Here is a 17,122-nt window from a genome sequence, read left to right on the forward strand (position 1 = left end):
TGTACTCTTAAAAGCAGTGCTGCAACACAAGGCTACTTTTGAAATAACCCCAGGCGCTCAGCAGTGCACACATGCAAGTGCAGAAAGAGCTGCTGACCTCTAAACGGCCATGCCCTATTATATACTCGGGAATTAGAGGTAATTTTAATCCCCCTGTCCTATTATATACTAGACACTTTTATGGTAGGTCGTGCCAATTGTAAGTGTGCCCTAATATATACTGTACCCTAATGCATGTGGGTGTTTTTGCTTGTGTTTTCGACATAGCACTGACCTGTTAGCCAGAGCCCAGTGACAGTCAGTCAATTACCACTAGTACCAATTAGCAAAGAAAATGGGGGTGCACAGGGCACACAGGATGACTTTGCCACACAAATGCAATTTAGGGGTGCATTTTGCATTTCATTGTCTGGGTCCAGCCACAGAAATGTTGGCAGTACACTTCCACTGTCTTGTAAAGTTATTCTCACAGCCACCGCGTGCCATGCCTCTACTGAGAAATAATGGGGCAACCCAGTGTCCCTCAGAGCCTCGGTAAGTGTGCAATTGCTACAGTAGGTTCTGTCGGGTGAAACAATTACTTTGTATCACAGAAGAACTGATCATGATAGTCACTTTTAGGATAAAAAATGAATAAATTATATTTATTAATCAAAGACACACCAAATGATAATACAATAATTACGTTTTAACCCTTTCCATGCGTCGGACAGCCGGGAGCCATCCGACGACACAGTGGGCGTGTGCGACGGACGGCTCCCGGCCGTCCTAGCACCCACTCACGACCCTAAAACTGCCCCCATCCTGGAATCAAAGGTGAAGCCCTTCCGCTTTCCCCCCTGCCCCACCACCACATCATGTAATGACATCAGCACGAAACCGGACGCGCTGGAAGCCATTTGCTTCCAGTGCGTCCAGCGAACAAGTGGTGAGTTTGTCCTCGGGGAGGGTGGGGGGAGGTTTTAAAATGTCATCGGAGAAAAGGAAAGTGTTTTCCTTTCCTCCGATGTCTTTTCCAAGCATTCTTGCTGCACGATCGTGCATGGGGCGGGATTGTGCAGCAAGAATGCTTGTTTTGTTTTTGTTTTTAAATAACCATGAGCTTCTCTATGGCCCGATTCACAGAACTAACTTAAGACAAAATCCTAAACTTACTACTTTTGGTATTCACAGAAGCAATTTAATAGGAGTAAAGTTAGGATTTTGTCCTAGGTTTGACTTAACTCAGACTTAAGACAGACTTAAGTCAGACTTAAGACAGACTTAAGACAGACTTAAGTTAGGATTTTGTCTTAAGTCTGTTTTAAGTCTGTCTTAAGTCTGTCTTAAGTTTGTCTTAAGTTTGTCTTAAGTCAAATTTAAGACAAAATCCTAACTTTACTACTACTAAATGCCTTTTGTGAATACCAAAGGTAGTAAGTTTAGGTTTTTGTCTTAAGTTAGTTCTGTGAATCGGCCCCTATGTATTTCCGGCCTGCACCAGCTGCGTGGTGGTAGAAGGCCCTGATGCTCAGTGTAGAATTCTTGGAGCAAACATCTTTTATGAACAAACAAGCAGCGTTCATTGGGAAGTGAGTAAATGTGGTTAATTAATGGCCAATTGTTTGTGCGGCTCAGAGAGCAGCCGTGAGTGCCATTTTACAATTTCCACTGAACGTTACCGCGTTGTCGTTCCAAAGGCCTTACAGCTGACGGCTAATTCATGCAGCAAAGCTGGCAATCATATCAGAGGGCCTTTTGTCTCTCTTCTTGGAAAGTGTGTTAGATCGGAAGCATGCATTTTTTTGGTTGGCAGGCACAATTGCTCTCTGTTTTGGGAATTTACTATCAAAAATGATTTAGCCTGGAAAGGGTTCGAATTGTGGCTGATGGCTGTGTTGCCAGGGTAGAGCTGTGGCTTCTTGCATAATGAGTGCAGTTGTTTTCGGTGGGGCGTGATTACAGACATAACAGCTAAACCCTAAGGGGCAGATTTATGAGGCACTTGCGCCACGTTTACGCCGCTGTTGCGTCACGCAAGGAGGCGTAAACGTGGCGCATCCCTACGAACGATTTACAACGTGACGCATCTAGGCAGTTGCGTCACGTTGTAAAGCCCTGCGCCGCTTGTGGGCGTTCCGGCGCAGGGTGGGCGTTCCGGGGCAGGTGCGCCTCGCAAATGTGGCTGAGTGAAATCTATAAGATTTCACTCAGTCACTTTCAGGCCAATGCTGCGTCCAAAGCCTGCGCCTGCTTGAAGCAGGCGTAGGTCTTGACGCAGCATTGTTAAGATGGGGCACCCCCGAGCCTTGCTGGAGCTGCGTCGCGCTTGCGACGCAACTGCAGCAATGCGTCACCTTTACGGCACAGATGCGTCACGCATCTGTGCCGTTTTTGCCCCATGGTGCGCCGCATTATAAATGCGGCGCACCGTGGGTGGCGGAGCTGTGGCGCACTGTGGCGCACATTAACTGGCGCATCCCTGGGGATGCGCCAGTTAACATAAATCTGCCCCTAAGTGTGCAGAGTCTAATTTAATTCATTACTGAAAGCTAAAACACACTATCTAAATTGCCTTCTGCACGGTTGTATTTTGTATGGGTTTGAATCTATCAGGAGGAGGGAAGCCATAAATCTTCAATGGAAATTGCAGGCCCTGTAAAGCAGGGAGTCCCATTGCATTATCGTTATGGAAGATACAGTGTACCTTCACTGAGCAGAACTGGTTACAGATTACATCTGGCCAGCTCTGATCTTTCTATAACACACTGCAGGTGCAGAGCGAAATGCTCCTGCCTGTGCAGAGGGTTAACATGCCTGTAGCAAAGAAGGTGTACTTTTACATCACCGAACTGTACTTTATGTAGATAGGTCAGCGGGTTAGTGCTTTTGCCACAGAGATCCTCTAGTTACTTGTGGTTCAGGCGCACCTGCTGAGCTGAGGGAGGGTGCTGTGCTTAGACATAACTTATGGGTGTATAAGCTCCTGCTGGAGAGTTACTTGTCTAGTAGCAATTTTGACTCACCAAAAAGTAGCGCAGGCGGTTACAATGCATTTTGCAAAGATCAGTTCCTCTGCACCAGCTTCAAGATCTTAGACTCTCTTGTTGCTCAAGTGGGTGTAATTTCTAATATATATATAGGTTTCCCTCTTCGTCATATGCGCGATTTTGCCTACGAGAAAGTGTCACTCATAGTTGTTGAAATGTCACTCATGATTTTTTTTTTGTAAATATCTTTTTATTGCAGCATTTAGGTGGTACAATCAGCTCATGTGTGTTATTCCCTCCATTGTCCATTATATGTATGAATCTCCATTACATGTGTCACACAGCCATTTAGCTCACACCCCGGAGGTCGAGCGGCTCAGTAGCAGAGAAAGTTCTGTGCTGGATAATACAGATGGCTCAGCGATGACCAGTCATTCGGGAAATGGCAGGGCTGCTTTTCGGTCCTCGCATTCCCACCCATGTAGGCAATGTCTCAACAGACCCATTAGTCCCTCCTCCCTATTCCCGAACAACAACCCCCCTCCCTACCATCCCTCCCAACCCCTTTTTCCCCCTCCCCTCCCCTGGATCTACTCCTCCACCCCTATCTCTGCCCCCCACGCCCCCCCAGGCGTGTCCGAGTACCACTAGTGCGAGTTTGCATATAACTCGACTAATCCATACCCGAAGCAGACCATCAGGAGCAATTTACAAAATACTGTCAGTCATCACGTTGGAAGTAGGGAGACAAGGGGGGGAGACTAGGCCACCATCCCCCCAGGCGGTGGTTCTGCCGGAGCAGGGCTATGCGCCGGGGTGTCTTCTTCATCCAGGTCCATAAGTGTGAGGTCTAACACCAATCTCTCCCACGCCCTGGCCCTCTCCAGAGCCGCGTCATTGCCTGCCCGAAGCGCAGACTGCATACGGATCTCCCCCTCACATCGGGCCCATTTGTGGAGCTCAGCCTTCCACCTCTCCACAGAGGGGCCCCTATTCGCCTTCCATTGGGATGTTATGGCACGCTTCGCTAAAAGTAGACCCAGGTCCAGAAACTTTCTAGTAATTTTGTTCTTTGATGTGTGTGGGAACCAGTGTAGGATGCAGTGTGCCATGGTGAATTGCAAGTCCCTCTCCGTGACCTCCCTCAGGCTATCCACTACCTCCCGCCAAAAGGAACCCAACTCTGGGCAGGACCAGAACATGTGCTGGAAATCAGCCAGGTCCGCCGGGCATCTCGGGCAGGCCGCCGAATGGGTCGGGAAATATTTATGCAATTTGTCAGGGGTCAGGTAGGCCCTGTGCAGGACATAAAAGTGCACCAGCTGAAACCTAGCATTGCGCGTCCCGTTCCGGGCCCGTTCCACTATGCTAGCCCACGCCTCCTCAGGGATCTCTGTCGTCAGGTCAGCCTCCCATTTCGCCTTCAGGGACAATAGTGGGGCGACAGTCTCCGAGATAATGCACCTATATAGGCACGTGACTGCCTTGACCGTCCCCGCCATCATCACCACGTACTGGCAGCCCAGAGACAGTGGCGGCTCCGTCATGCCCGACCTCCAGTGCTTGCGGATCGCCGTCGTTAGTGCCGCATGAAGGAGGAAGTCCCCCCCGCCAGTTCAAAGCGGTCTCTCAAGAGGTCAAAAGGCAGCAGCACCCCGTTCTCATAGAGGTCCCCCATGGACGTCAGCCCCTGGAGCTCCCACCTTGCCAGCCGGTGCCATGAACCTCCATGCGGTAGTGCGCCGCACAGCTTGAGCGGGATCTCAGGTGCATACGGGACTGCAAAACGGCCCCTCCGGCAATATCTATTCCAGCATTTCCGAGCCGTCGCAAATTCCTGGGTGAGTTGGAAATCTCCCACCGGGAGTCCCAGAACAATCCGGGATAACACCTGAACCGGTCCCGCCGGCTCCCCGATCCGTCCTCCCCTCTCCTGGCTCTCGCAACCCATTGTGTCAGCCATTGCAGCTGAGCCGCCAGGTAGTATAGTTCATAGTCTGGCACCGCTAGTCCTCCTCCCGCTCTAGGACGGAGAAGTGTATCGTGCGCCACCCTGCGCCTGCCCGCCCCCCACAGGAAGCCAATCACCATCGACCTCAGCCGCCGGAAGTAGCTCGCCGGGATCCAGACTGGGAGGGTCCTGAAAAAATAAAGCAGTCGCGGCAGGGTCACCATCTTAAGGAGCGCCACTCTACCCATTAGTGACAATGGGAGCGTGCTCCAAAAGTCGAAGTTCGTCTTAGTGAGCCTGATTGCCGACCCAATATTTCCCTCAAGGATATCCGCCTTATCATGGAAGATCGAGGTACCTAGGTAGCGAAGACTCCTCTCCTCCCACGTCACTTCCTCCGTGGGCTGTGGACATATTCTGCGTGGGCGGGTCGGGAACAGGTAGGACTTTGCCCAGTTCACCCAGAGGCCTGACACCCTGCTCAATGATTGAAGGAGGGACTTAGCCCCACGCAGAGAGTCATTCGAGTCCGCCAAGAACATCAGCAGGTCATCTGCATACAATGCGATGTGGTGTATCTGTCCATAGACATCCAGCCCCTTATATGCCTGTCCCAGCCGGGCTCACGCCGCGAGGCGTTCGATGGCTATGGCAAACAATAGGGGGGAGAGAGGGCATCCCTGGCGGGTGCCCCTGCCCACCGCACACATCTCAGAGATAATTCTTCCAGTTCGGACCCTTGCCGTCGCGTTCCGGTACAGCAGTGCTGTCCAATCCACAAAGCCCCCGCCCAGGCCCAGCGTGCGCATGACATGGAAGAGGTAAGGCCATTCCAGGCTGTCAAAGGCCTTCTCCATGTCGACTGCAAACACTACCGCCTCATCGCCGTCATAGGTGTCAGCCTCCAATACATGTAGGAGCCGTCGTACGTTGAGCGCCGTGTTGCGGGCCGGGATAAAGCCGGACTGGTCCGCGTGGATCAACGTGGACATATGGGGGAGCAAGCGCGTCGCCAAGATTTTACTCAGAATCTTGTAGTCCAGATTGAGCATGGATAGTGGACGATACGCCGTCCTGTCCCACGGCTGTTTGCCCAGTTTTAATAGTGGGACGATAAGCGCTTCACCAGTGGTCACCGGCAGGCTGCCCAGCCGTTTCGCCTCGTTGTAAAGCCACGTCAGCCGGGGTGCAAGGAGGTCGGCATAGGTGAGATAGAATTCCGTTGGGAGCCCGGCATCTTGTTCTTTGCCATACCCTTGATGGCGACTCTCACCTCCCTCTCCTCAATTTTGCTCCCGAGCCGCTTCGCATCCTCCTCTCCCAGCTCTGGCAAATCTAGACCCTCCAGGAAACCCTGGAACTCGTCCACCGAAGGCAGCACCCTGCTACGGTAAAGCTCCGTGTAGTAATCATAGAATGTCTCATTGATCCCCTGCTGGTCACACCGCGCCACTCCCGAGTGATCTCTGAGCTCGAGGATGACCGAGCTCCGGCGAGCCGGATTGGCCAGCCAGGCCAAAAGAGCTTCTGTCTTATCTCGCTCCGAGTGCGCACGTGTGAGATAGGCCTTGTAGTCGAAGCACCGGAGGCGCTCCACCGTCGCCGCTACAATTTCCCGCGCCTCAAGTAGGGCCTCATGTGTGTCCGGTCGCTCAGGCCTTGCTCTCTCCAGCACCCGCAGTTTCTCGTCTTCCCTCGCGATGTCCTCTAGCAAGGTCCTCCTAACGCCCGACGCCGTCGCAATGCATTGCCCCCGCACCACTGTTTGAAGGCGTCCCATTCGATCGCGGCTGAGCCCGCGGTGCCCTCATTGATCTGAAAGTACGCCTCGATGTTCGAGGGTATTGTGGACCGGAAGAGCTGATCATCCAGCGCCTCTGGGTGCAGCTTCCAGGCCGAGATTCGCGGTCGGCACTGCGACCAGCGCAGCCGCACAAGTAGCGGGTTATGATCGGAGACAGTGCGCGTGAGATACTCACTGTGGCTCACCTCCGCATGCACATCCTGGGAGCACAGGAAGGCATCGATGCGGACGTGCAACTCATGGAGGGCGGAGAAAAACGAATAGTCTCTGTCTGACGGATGGTTAGCCCTCCACGAGTCGACCAGATCCCATTGGCGTTGCCAGGCAGAACGCGCAAGTGCCAGTTTGCCAGCCGGTGCATTAGGTAGGGGGGGGGTGCGACCTGTCCAGGGCAGTGTCAGTCACGCTATTAAAGTCCCCGCCAAGGAGCAAGGGTTCCACTAAAAACGGGGCCAGCTTGTTGGACAGCAAGGAGAGAAATGCAGGTTGTTCTACATTCGGGGCGTACAGACAACCCAATGTCAGGTCCCTCCCATCCAGCTTGCCTCGCACCATAACATACCTCCCCTCTGGGTCAATTAATTGCTGTGTGCATTGGAATGGTACACCCGCCCGTATCCAAATGGCCACCCCCCTAGCATATGCGGAGTACCCAGTGTGGTAGACCTGCCCCCTCCATCTCCGTTGCAGCGCCTTCCCCTCTTTAGCTAGTAGGTGTGTTTCCTGGAGGAAGGCGAAGTGAATGCCTCGTCTAACTAGATAGGAGTGGATCTTGTGGCGTCTGTGCATTGTATGCATCCCTCTTACATTCCACGTGAGACATTTGTAGCCTACGTCGGGTCCCATTGCAGAGCCCATCGTTCTTCGCACATTCTCTCAGCGATCACCCCGACACGCCCGGGTCCCACCCCCGTTCCTCCCCCAACCTGATCAATTAAACTCCCCCAACTCCCACACCCCAGGACAGACAGCCAACGTGGAATCCCCATCCAAACTCAAGTAGTGAAAGTGTATCGCAACAAAAAAGGGCTAGGGTGGCCAGGACGCCGACCCAAACAGGCCCGAAGCCCCCTGCCCCCGCCTCTCCCCCCCTGGAACATTCAGGAGGAGCCCCACGGCCCCCCCCCCATAATGCAGCGATAAGTCCCAGGATGCAGCCACATCTCGCCGCTCAGCATCCGAAGGCAGTCTCAACCCACAACCCAGTACCTTACAAGTGTGACCAGTGTCCCTCAGTCCACATCAGCCAAAGATTCCGTCCGCTGTTTGAGGAGTCACCACCGGCAGATCCGTCTCCGAAAGATCGTGCACACTGGAGCCAGGACTGGGAGCACTGATCTTCGACTGCTCCGATGCACCACTGGAAGGGCTGGCGTCTTCCTGGCTGATGGCCACCACTGCCAGCACCGCCTTAGCTCTTTCCTGCTGCCATCCCGATGGGGAACCAGACCTCCGCGCCGGCGTCGTCTCAGTAGTGCGCCTCCCAGGCGAGGTCTCCGGAGGGACATCTGTGCCCGACTCCCCCCGGCATCCAACCAGCTCCAAGCCTCCTGTGGCGTGAGAAAAAAGTGGGTGTGCCCTCCAGCGACGACCCTCAGCCGAGCCGGGAACAACATGGCATAGGGCAGCTGCAGCGACCTCAATTTCCGCTTGACCGCCATGAAAGAGGCCCGTTGTCTTTGTACGTCTCTGGTGAAGTCCGGGAAAACCATGACCTTGCTGTTATCAATTCTCAGGTCCGGCAGGTCCCTGGCCCTCCGAAGGATGTGGTCTCGATCTCGGAAGTGCAGGAGGCACATCACTATCGGTCGCGGTGGTCTTCCCAGTTTGGGTGGGTGCGCAGGGACTCTGTGGGCCCGCTCTAGGGCAAAAAACGGGGAAAGCCCTTCCGGAGCCACCTCAGTCCGCAACCATCCCTCCAGGTAGGAGACCGCATCTCGGCCCTCCACTTTTTCTGGGACCCCCATGAGGCGGAGGTTGTTACGTCTGGAGCGCCCTTCGCTGTCCTCGGCCCTGAGTTCCAGCACCCGGACTTTCTGCGCCACCTCCGCCAAAGATGCTCTCAGAGTAGCCACATCTCCAGGTAGATCTTTCAAGGTTACCTCAGAGGTCGTCACACGCTCCGTCAGCTTCCTGTGGTCATCCTTCAATAGGGTCAGGTCCGATCCAATGGTGTCTATTCGCTTTTCAAGAGCCTCCCGCGACGCTACTATCGCCTGCATGATATCTCCCAAGGATGGATCTTGTGAGCGGGTCGAGCTTCCTGCTCCAGGCACTTCCTCCTCCACGAGATGGCCCGGGTCATCCAGTTTTAGCGCGTCAAAGCCCTTCTTCTTGCCTCCTCGCGCCATTCTGCCGGGTGGCAAGACGTGCGTGCCTCTGCTGTGGCCTCCAGTGATTCAAAGCACCCCTGGACGCCACTCCGGTCCCGCTACAGTCGCTCAGCACCTCTGCGCCTCCGGGCCCTTATCAGGCGGGGCACCAGACCATCGACCAACTCAGAGAGCAGGCCTCACTCCACCAGGGCTATGGGGTACCAGGGTCCCCGCTCCAGGCGCAGGACAAGTCCCCCCTCTCCGGGGCGTCACAGCCTTTTGCGCACCTCCGATCACCAGGCCCAGGGTAGTCTCTGGCGCGCGGGCGCCCAGTGGTCCGCCGCCCCTGGCCAGGAAGCAGCCCCACACTGCTACCAGCTCGGACGCCTCTCTGAAGGGGATGGCAGGCCCCTCCTCCTCCGTGTGCCCCACCGCTTAGGCCCGCTCACCGCCAGCCTGCAGACAATGCAGGCGCCACTCTTCCCAGGGCGAGGGGCACCAGGGTTTCCACCGCAGCAGTAGGGCGGGTCCACCACACCACGAGGCCTCAGGATCCCCGCTGCCGATAGCTAGGGCAGTCGCCGTCCCGCGGGCAGCGCCATCTTGGGGTTAGGCAGCCTGCCAGCCCTGCGCTCTCCAGTCTCTCCAGCGCCGCGATGCCAGGCAATGTCTCCTACCTCCTTCAGCGCCGGGGGACATCCGCTGCCATGTGGGCGCTTTCCCTTGCTCCCCTGGGCTCCCCGCCGCTGGTAGTTCCTCGCCGTCAGGCGTAGCAGGCAGGGACAGCGGCCGCCATTTTGGGCGCCCGTTACTCCGGACACTCCACCTCCTGAAAAATGTTCTCTTGAGGTAGCTGCCGGGACTTCTGGGCCGCCAGGTTCGCCCCCTGTGCGCCCTAGACCCTCCTATCTATGATTGGGGGTCCGGGGTTTGGGCGGGGGTTCAGGATATGCTTCGAGGCGGGCGCGGAGGAGCTCCGGAGTCCCGCTTCCACCTACATCGGCGCCTAAGCCACGCCCCCAAAATGTCACTCATGATTACATTGAAATTATGAAAATGTCACACATAGCAATCTGAAACCTTGGCAGCTATGGAGAAGTGTGCACATGTGTACTGTATAACCCTTTGGCGGGTTGGCTCGTTTTCAGCTGTGTGGGCTTTGAAGTGAAGCATTCAGAGCGGGCAGCTTCTTTGCCCCTAGTGACCCTCCAAGCCAATTTAGAGAACTGATGTGCAGCAGAGAAGAGGTTGAAGCCAGATGGAAAGCGTACTGCTTTAAGTTCCAATTTGGTTCTGAAGAACAAGTAGAGACCTTGATTTGAAGTGTGTTCACCAGGATGCCACGAGGAAGACTAGTGGTTACCTCACTTCTCACAACAGCTTGCAGGTTTAAACTGTTTAAAAAGAAATGCAGAGTTTTCTTTGTAGTAACTACATAGACCCCTTCAGCGGATTCATTTCAAAGGCATTCACACTTTATGTACGATTTCTTCCAGTATATTATCTCACAGATCAGAAGCATTAACATTGGAGAAGAATCATCTTTTGCAAAAGGGTATAGAGGAGGTGCCAAATGGCAATTTGCAGCTCTCAAGTCACCAACTTTTCTATACCCTGTTTTTTTTTTAAGCTGCACTCAGGTAATTTGTAGGAAAGTAATTAAGGTGCCCCCATCTGGGAAGTCAGGGGAAGCCCTTCCCCTGCCTCCCCTCGCCCCTTCCTCCACATCATCTAATCCTTTGGGGAGCATTAATTTGGCCGTTTCTGGCCCCCAGGGGGCAGATCAGCAGTTTTGTTTTGTATGGCCAGTAGGCCACCAGGGTTATTATTTTTATGTTGGGGAGTGACCCCTTGAACAAGGGTTGCTCCCCTTTATGGGAGGATGATTGTGGCCATGTCTGCCCTCTTTGGGTGGCAGATCAGCAGTATGTTTTTAGGTCCATCTGCTCCCAAGGGGGGCAGACGTCACTAGACACCAGGGTTTTTTTAATTTTGGTGTTGAGTAGTGGCCTCTTGGGCAAGGGTTGCTCCCCTTTTACGTGGGTGAATATTTTATTTATACTCTTAGGCCCACCTATCCCTTAGCTTGGCTGGTGGATTGTGTGTGGACTGGTGCATTTTTTGCATATGTGATTGTAATGGCAGTGGGTGTTTTGCAGTTCTACGTATTTGCATTTTTTGGTAAGAAAAACATTTAGTTGTATGTACTCCAAATGAGTATTATTGTCATGCATGAATTAATGTTTTTGTTAGTGGTGTCATAATGGCATCATATTTAGTTAGTGGTTTGAGCATGAAATTCTTTGCAATGTGTTTTACATTGTCATATGTGCAATTTTCTTTTCCTTTTCTTTTTAGTGGGATATTCTTGATCCTTACAGTGTCTGTGCAGAGTAGGTAGTGGTGAGGATAGCTGCTTCTGGCAAGTTAGTGGTATAGTGTTGGAGTATATAGGTCTTTGTGATAAAGCTACATTTTGTTCATTTTTTTTTTTACAAAGGGTTTGTTGTTGTTGACTTGTTTGACAAGTTACCTTTATTAGTAAGCATTATGGCTAGCCGTAGAATGACTGCTCAGCAGGTGGTTGGTATGCTTCTTGGATCTTGCTCTCAGCAGGATTAAGAGTGTGACAGTGCGTCTGAGGGAGAGGAGAGAGGGGAAGATTCAGGCAGTGAGTTTTCTCTCCACATGAAATCATTGGATGATGAAGATACTCTCAGTGCGGATGAAGCTACTCTCAGTGCGTATGAAGTGCCTGTTTTAGAGGAGTACACTGCTGGGCCGATGGTGAAAGAGGCTTCTGGATTGCAGCCTGAGGCTGCTAGGCTTCCTACTGGAAGTGCTGGACTCTGGGTTGATCCAAACATGGAGCAGCCGGTGCTGCCTGCCTTTAGTGGTGATGCAGGGTGTAGAGTGGATTGTGAATTTCTTTTGCCTATAAAGTTTTTTCAGTTGTTCATGAATGATGTATTTTTGGGTGAGATTTTTGAGCAGACTATTTTGTATGCTGAACAGTTTTTGAGGGACAACATTGCCAGACTTTGGCCTAACCCTGGGCGGCCAGCTGCGCTCCGTGCACGGAGTGCACGGAGTGCCGTCTCCTACGCATTTTGCGTAGCGGGCGTAGCCAGGCGGCACTACGCGCGCTCCGCAGACGGTGCGTAGCCGGCCGCCACCCGCCTCCCTCCCGCCCTCCCTAAATACATAAATAAACAGTATAGAAAGCTTTTAAAAACACTTACCTTGTCTGCCGCGTCCCCGGGGCTCCCTCTCGCCGTCCCGTGATTCGCGCCGCCATTTCGGATCCTAATGCGCATGCACGGGCGGCCGCGCATGCGCATTTCTCATGAGAAATGCGCATGCGCGGCCGCCCGCGCATGCGCATTAGGATCCGAATCGGTGGCGGCGCGAATCGCGGGACGGCGAGAGGGAGCCCCGGGGACGCGGCAGACAAGGTAAGTGTTTTTAAATGCTTTTTATACTTTTATTTATGTATTTAGGGAGGCGGGCGGCGCGGAGTGGGGCTACGCGGAGTGCGCGGGTGGGCGTAGTTGTGTGCCCACTTCGCGTAGCTCCGCGGAGCCCCACTCCGCACACTACGCCCAGGGTTACTTTGGCCCCACTCTAGAGCTACCCTGTGGACTCCCACAAATCTGGATGAGATGAACAAGTTTTTGGGTATGACTTCTTTGATGGGCTTGATAAGGAAGCTGTCCCTGGCTTCCTATTTGTGTACCAGGGCCTTGATGACAACGGCCATATTTCCTGCAATTATGAGTTGTGATCGGTATTTACTTTTGCTTCAGATGCTGCATTTTGTTGATAATGCTTTGGCATTGCCAAAGGATTCACCCTGTCCGTGACCCTCTTTTTAAGATTCGGCCTGTTCATGATCACTTTGTAGATCGATTTTCAGAGATCTACACTCCAGGCAAAGAAATATCTGTTGATGAGTCTTTGGTTCTGTTCAAGGGCCATTTGGTTTTTAGGCAGTTCATTCCTAGCAAGAGGAAACGGTATGGAATTAAGGTGTAGATGTTGTCTGAGAGTAGGACAGGATACATCTTTAATTTCCGGGTGTACACTGGTAGGGATTCCACTATTGACCCCCCTGGTTGTCCGTCCACTTTTGGAGTTTCAGAGAAAATTGTGTGGGATCTTGCTAGAGGACTGTTTAACAGAGGACACCATTTGTACCTTGATAACTTCTACACTGCTGTGCAATTGTTTAAGGAATTGTTCAAAGTGGACACTTTTGCTTGTGGCACAATCCGCTTTAACTGTAAAGTTTATCCAAAAGAGATTGTTTGCAAAAAGCTTCAGAGGGGACAGTGCAGTGCCTTGCATAGTGAGGAACTGCTAGCTTTGAAATTTGTGGACAGAGGGATGTGTACATACTGACTACCATTCATGATGAGAGTACTTCACCTGTGACTGTTTGGTGAAGTGCGCAAACCTGTGTGCATTTTAGACTACAATAAGCACATGAGTGGTGTCGATAGAGTAAATCAGAGGTTGGAACCTTACACTGCTATTAGTCAGGCTTATATTTTGTATAAGAAGTTGGCCATCCCTCTCTTCAATTTAGCAACTTTCAATGCTTTTGTTTTGTACAAGTTGTGTTCTCCTGCGTCAAAGATGACTTTTGTACAGTTTCAGGAGTGTGATAGGCAGCCTTGTTGTTGTGGAACAGGCAAGCGTTCCTAGAGTAGGAGTGGTGGAGGATGTGGCTAGATTGAAAGAGCGCCACTTTACTGATTTAATTCCTCCCAAGCCCCAAAAAAAACAATCCCTGTAAGAGATCTAGGGGCATATTACCAACCAATAGAGATAATTTTTGTCTCTAACTTGTTTAGAGACAAAAATTATCGCCGCACATCGGTGATTTTTATCGCAGATAAACCTTGCTATTAGCAAGGTTTATCGCAAATGCGATAAAAAACGGCCGCAATGCATGAATATCGCTGAAAAGTCAGCGATATTCATGCATTATCGAGCAAATGCTCTTAGCCATGTTATCCACCTCCCATTGGTTAACATGGCTAAGAACTGCTCAGGGCAGGTGTTAGCTTTTGGAGATATTCGCGCTTAGCGCGAATATCTCCAAAAGTTGGTAATAGGAGATAGCGATGTTAGCGACTGTTTTCAGTTGCTAACATCTTGGCACGCCCACTTTGCATGTCATTAGTGATAAATATCACTGACATGCAAAGCGGGGCCCAAGATGGTCACTATCTCCTATTAGCTGTCGCTAACTGGTGTTAGCGACAGCTTGGTAATAGGGAGATAATTTTATCTCCGCTTTCTTGGCTTTTAAAGCCAAAAAAGCAGAGATAAAACCCCTTGATAATATACCCCCTAGAGTCTGCTTGCGAAGAAGTGTGCCGAAGGAGAGTCGTTTGCACTGTAACGATTGTCCTTCTAATCCTGGGCAGTGTGTGCTCCCATGTTTTAGATTGTATCACACTCAAAAGAGTTTTTGGGAGCAACCGTGAGTCTAATAGTGTATAGCCTGGTCTGTATGGCTTTATATAGTTGTTCAGTTTAATGTTTGGCAATAGAATGATGTCTTTAGTTACTGCTGATGCTTTTGTAGTTATAGTTCTGTATTTAGTTGTAATTGGTTTGTGTTTTATTTCTTGTTAAAAAAAGAATGATGCCGGTGTGCGTGGACTGGCGCTTGACTGGTGGTGTGCGTGCAATGGCGCTTGGCTGGTGGTGAGTGGACTGGCGCTTGGCTGGTCGGTGTGCGTGGATTGCGCTTGGCTGGTGGTGTGCGTGGATTGGCGCTTGGATGGCGGTGTGCATGGATTGGCGCTTGGCTGGTGGTGTGCGTGGACTGGTGCTTGGCTGGCGGTGTGCATGGGCTGGCGCTTGGCTGGCGGTGTGTGTGGACTGGCGGTTGGCTGGCGGTGTGTGTGGACTGGCGCATGGATGGCAGTGTGTGTGGACTGGCACTTGGCCGGCAGTGTTTGGGGACAGGCACTTGGCTGGTGGTGTGTGTGGACTGGCACTTGACTGGTGGTGTGTGTGGATTGGCGCTTGGCTGGCGGTGTGTGTGGATTCGCGCTTGGCTGGCGGTGTGTGTGGACTACTCACACACGCTTGGCTAGCGTGTGTGAGTAGTGACGTGCTACTGGTCACTACACACACTGCTAGCTAAACGCCACTCCACGCAATCCATGAGCTGGTATGGTTGCTGTGTCAGGAATGTGGGCACGTGAAAGTGATGGCCCTTGAATGGCGGTGTCTGCTGCTATGAGTATTGTAATGTGCTGGGTCCGCAGCTAGCGGTGTGAATGGTTTTGTATGTGTCACACATATGAAAGGTGTATGAATGGCATGTAAAGCGGTTGGTGCCTTGTCGTGGCTTTACAGCTCACGAGCTGTGAGTCAATGGTTCAGTTTCTCGTCATTTCAATTATTAACAGTGCATTTCATTTTTGTGAAATCTCTGGTTCATACAACTGTATATACTGAACCATCACTCACCCTCGTGCCAAATCCAACCAGTATGTCTGTGTGCTTGAAGAATAGGTGGTTGTTCAGAAATATTTGTCTTTTATGTCTTTGTCAAGCAGGGTGTACCTTGTTCCTTTTTGTGAATGGTGTAATATGTTGGTTTTGTGCCTGGTGGTGTGAAAGGTCTTGTGTGTGTCATGTATGAAAGGTGTGTTAATGGCCTGTAAAGCGGTTGGTGCCTTGTCCTGGCTTTACAGCTCACGCGCTGCGAGTCAATGGTTCAGTTTTTGGTCCTTTCAATTACTGACAGTGCATTTCATTTTTGTGAAATCTCTTGTTAATAACATTTTACATACTGAACTTTCACTTGCCCTCGGGCCAAATCCAACCAGTATGTGTGTGTGCTTGAGGAATAGATGGCTGTGCAGTAATCTTTGTCTTTTTTGTCTCTCTGCCAAGGTGTATACTTCATCTAAGAAAAACCTACCAACTGTATATTTTTTAGTAAACCAAACACCCATGGGAGTACATGGTGATCCCAGCAAGTTATCTTACCCACATTGTCCTGCAAACATCAAAATGTGACTGTCACATTGTCCTTGCATTATTGTGCTCAAATGTTCAAGCTGCAGAAAATAACAACAAATTTCCAACTCCCCAATATTTCTTCAAGTATCCCAATAGAAATGGTACCTCACTTGTGTGGGTGAGCCCAAAACCTATTGATGCGACATCAATTACCTATCACAAACCAACCTGATTTTGCAAGGTGGGTCCCATGAGTTTTTGGCCCAGGGCTCGGCGGCCATCTAGGGAAACCTACCAAACGCACACATTTCTGGAAACTAGACATCCGGGGGAGTCCACTGAGGTATGGCTTGCGTGGGTCCCTCAACATTCTACTACCCAGAATCCCCTGTAAACCTCAAATGTTGCTGAAAAAATCAACTTTTTCTCAAATTTCTGTGTGGGAAAATTCTGGAATCTGCGTGGATCCACAAATTTCGTCCCACCCAGCGTTCCCCCAGGTCTCCCAATAAAAATGGTACATCATTTGTGTGGGTAGGCATAGTGGCTGTAGCAAGAAATGGCCCAAATCATACTGTGGAGACTTCGAAAGTATCTGTAAATAAATAACCTGATTTTGGGGGGGAGGCACCTGAGATTGTGGTCCCGGGCTCGGCGGCCATCTTGGAAAAGTTCCAAACCCAAACATTTCTGAAAACGTGACTCCCGGGGGAGTCCAATGAGGTATGGCTTGCGTGGATCCCCCAACATTTTCCTAAACAGAATGACATGGAAACAGATTCCAGAACTTTCCACCATGTAAATGTGAGCAAAATGTGTTTTGTTTGAAAAAATGTTAAGTTTGCAAAGGATTCTGGGTAACAGAACCTGGTGAGAGTCAGTCAAGTCACCCAATCCTGGATGAGGTTTCACAGGAGCTGGTTCGAGGGGAGACAGGCCTGTAGGGCTGGGGCCAAGTCAGTGGGAGTTGTTCACTTGTTAGCTCTGCATGGCTTCTCGTCCCTCTTCTTTTCTTCTTTTCTAGTCGTTGCTGGATCTGGAAGGAAGGTTCAGGGTGCCCCTAAAAACTAAAGTTAGGGGCATTACTGGTAGG

This window comes from Lissotriton helveticus, chromosome 1_1 (assembly GCF_964261635.1).
Source record: "Lissotriton helveticus chromosome 1_1, aLisHel1.1, whole genome shotgun sequence".
NCBI lineage: Eukaryota > Metazoa > Chordata > Amphibia > Caudata > Salamandridae > Lissotriton > Lissotriton helveticus.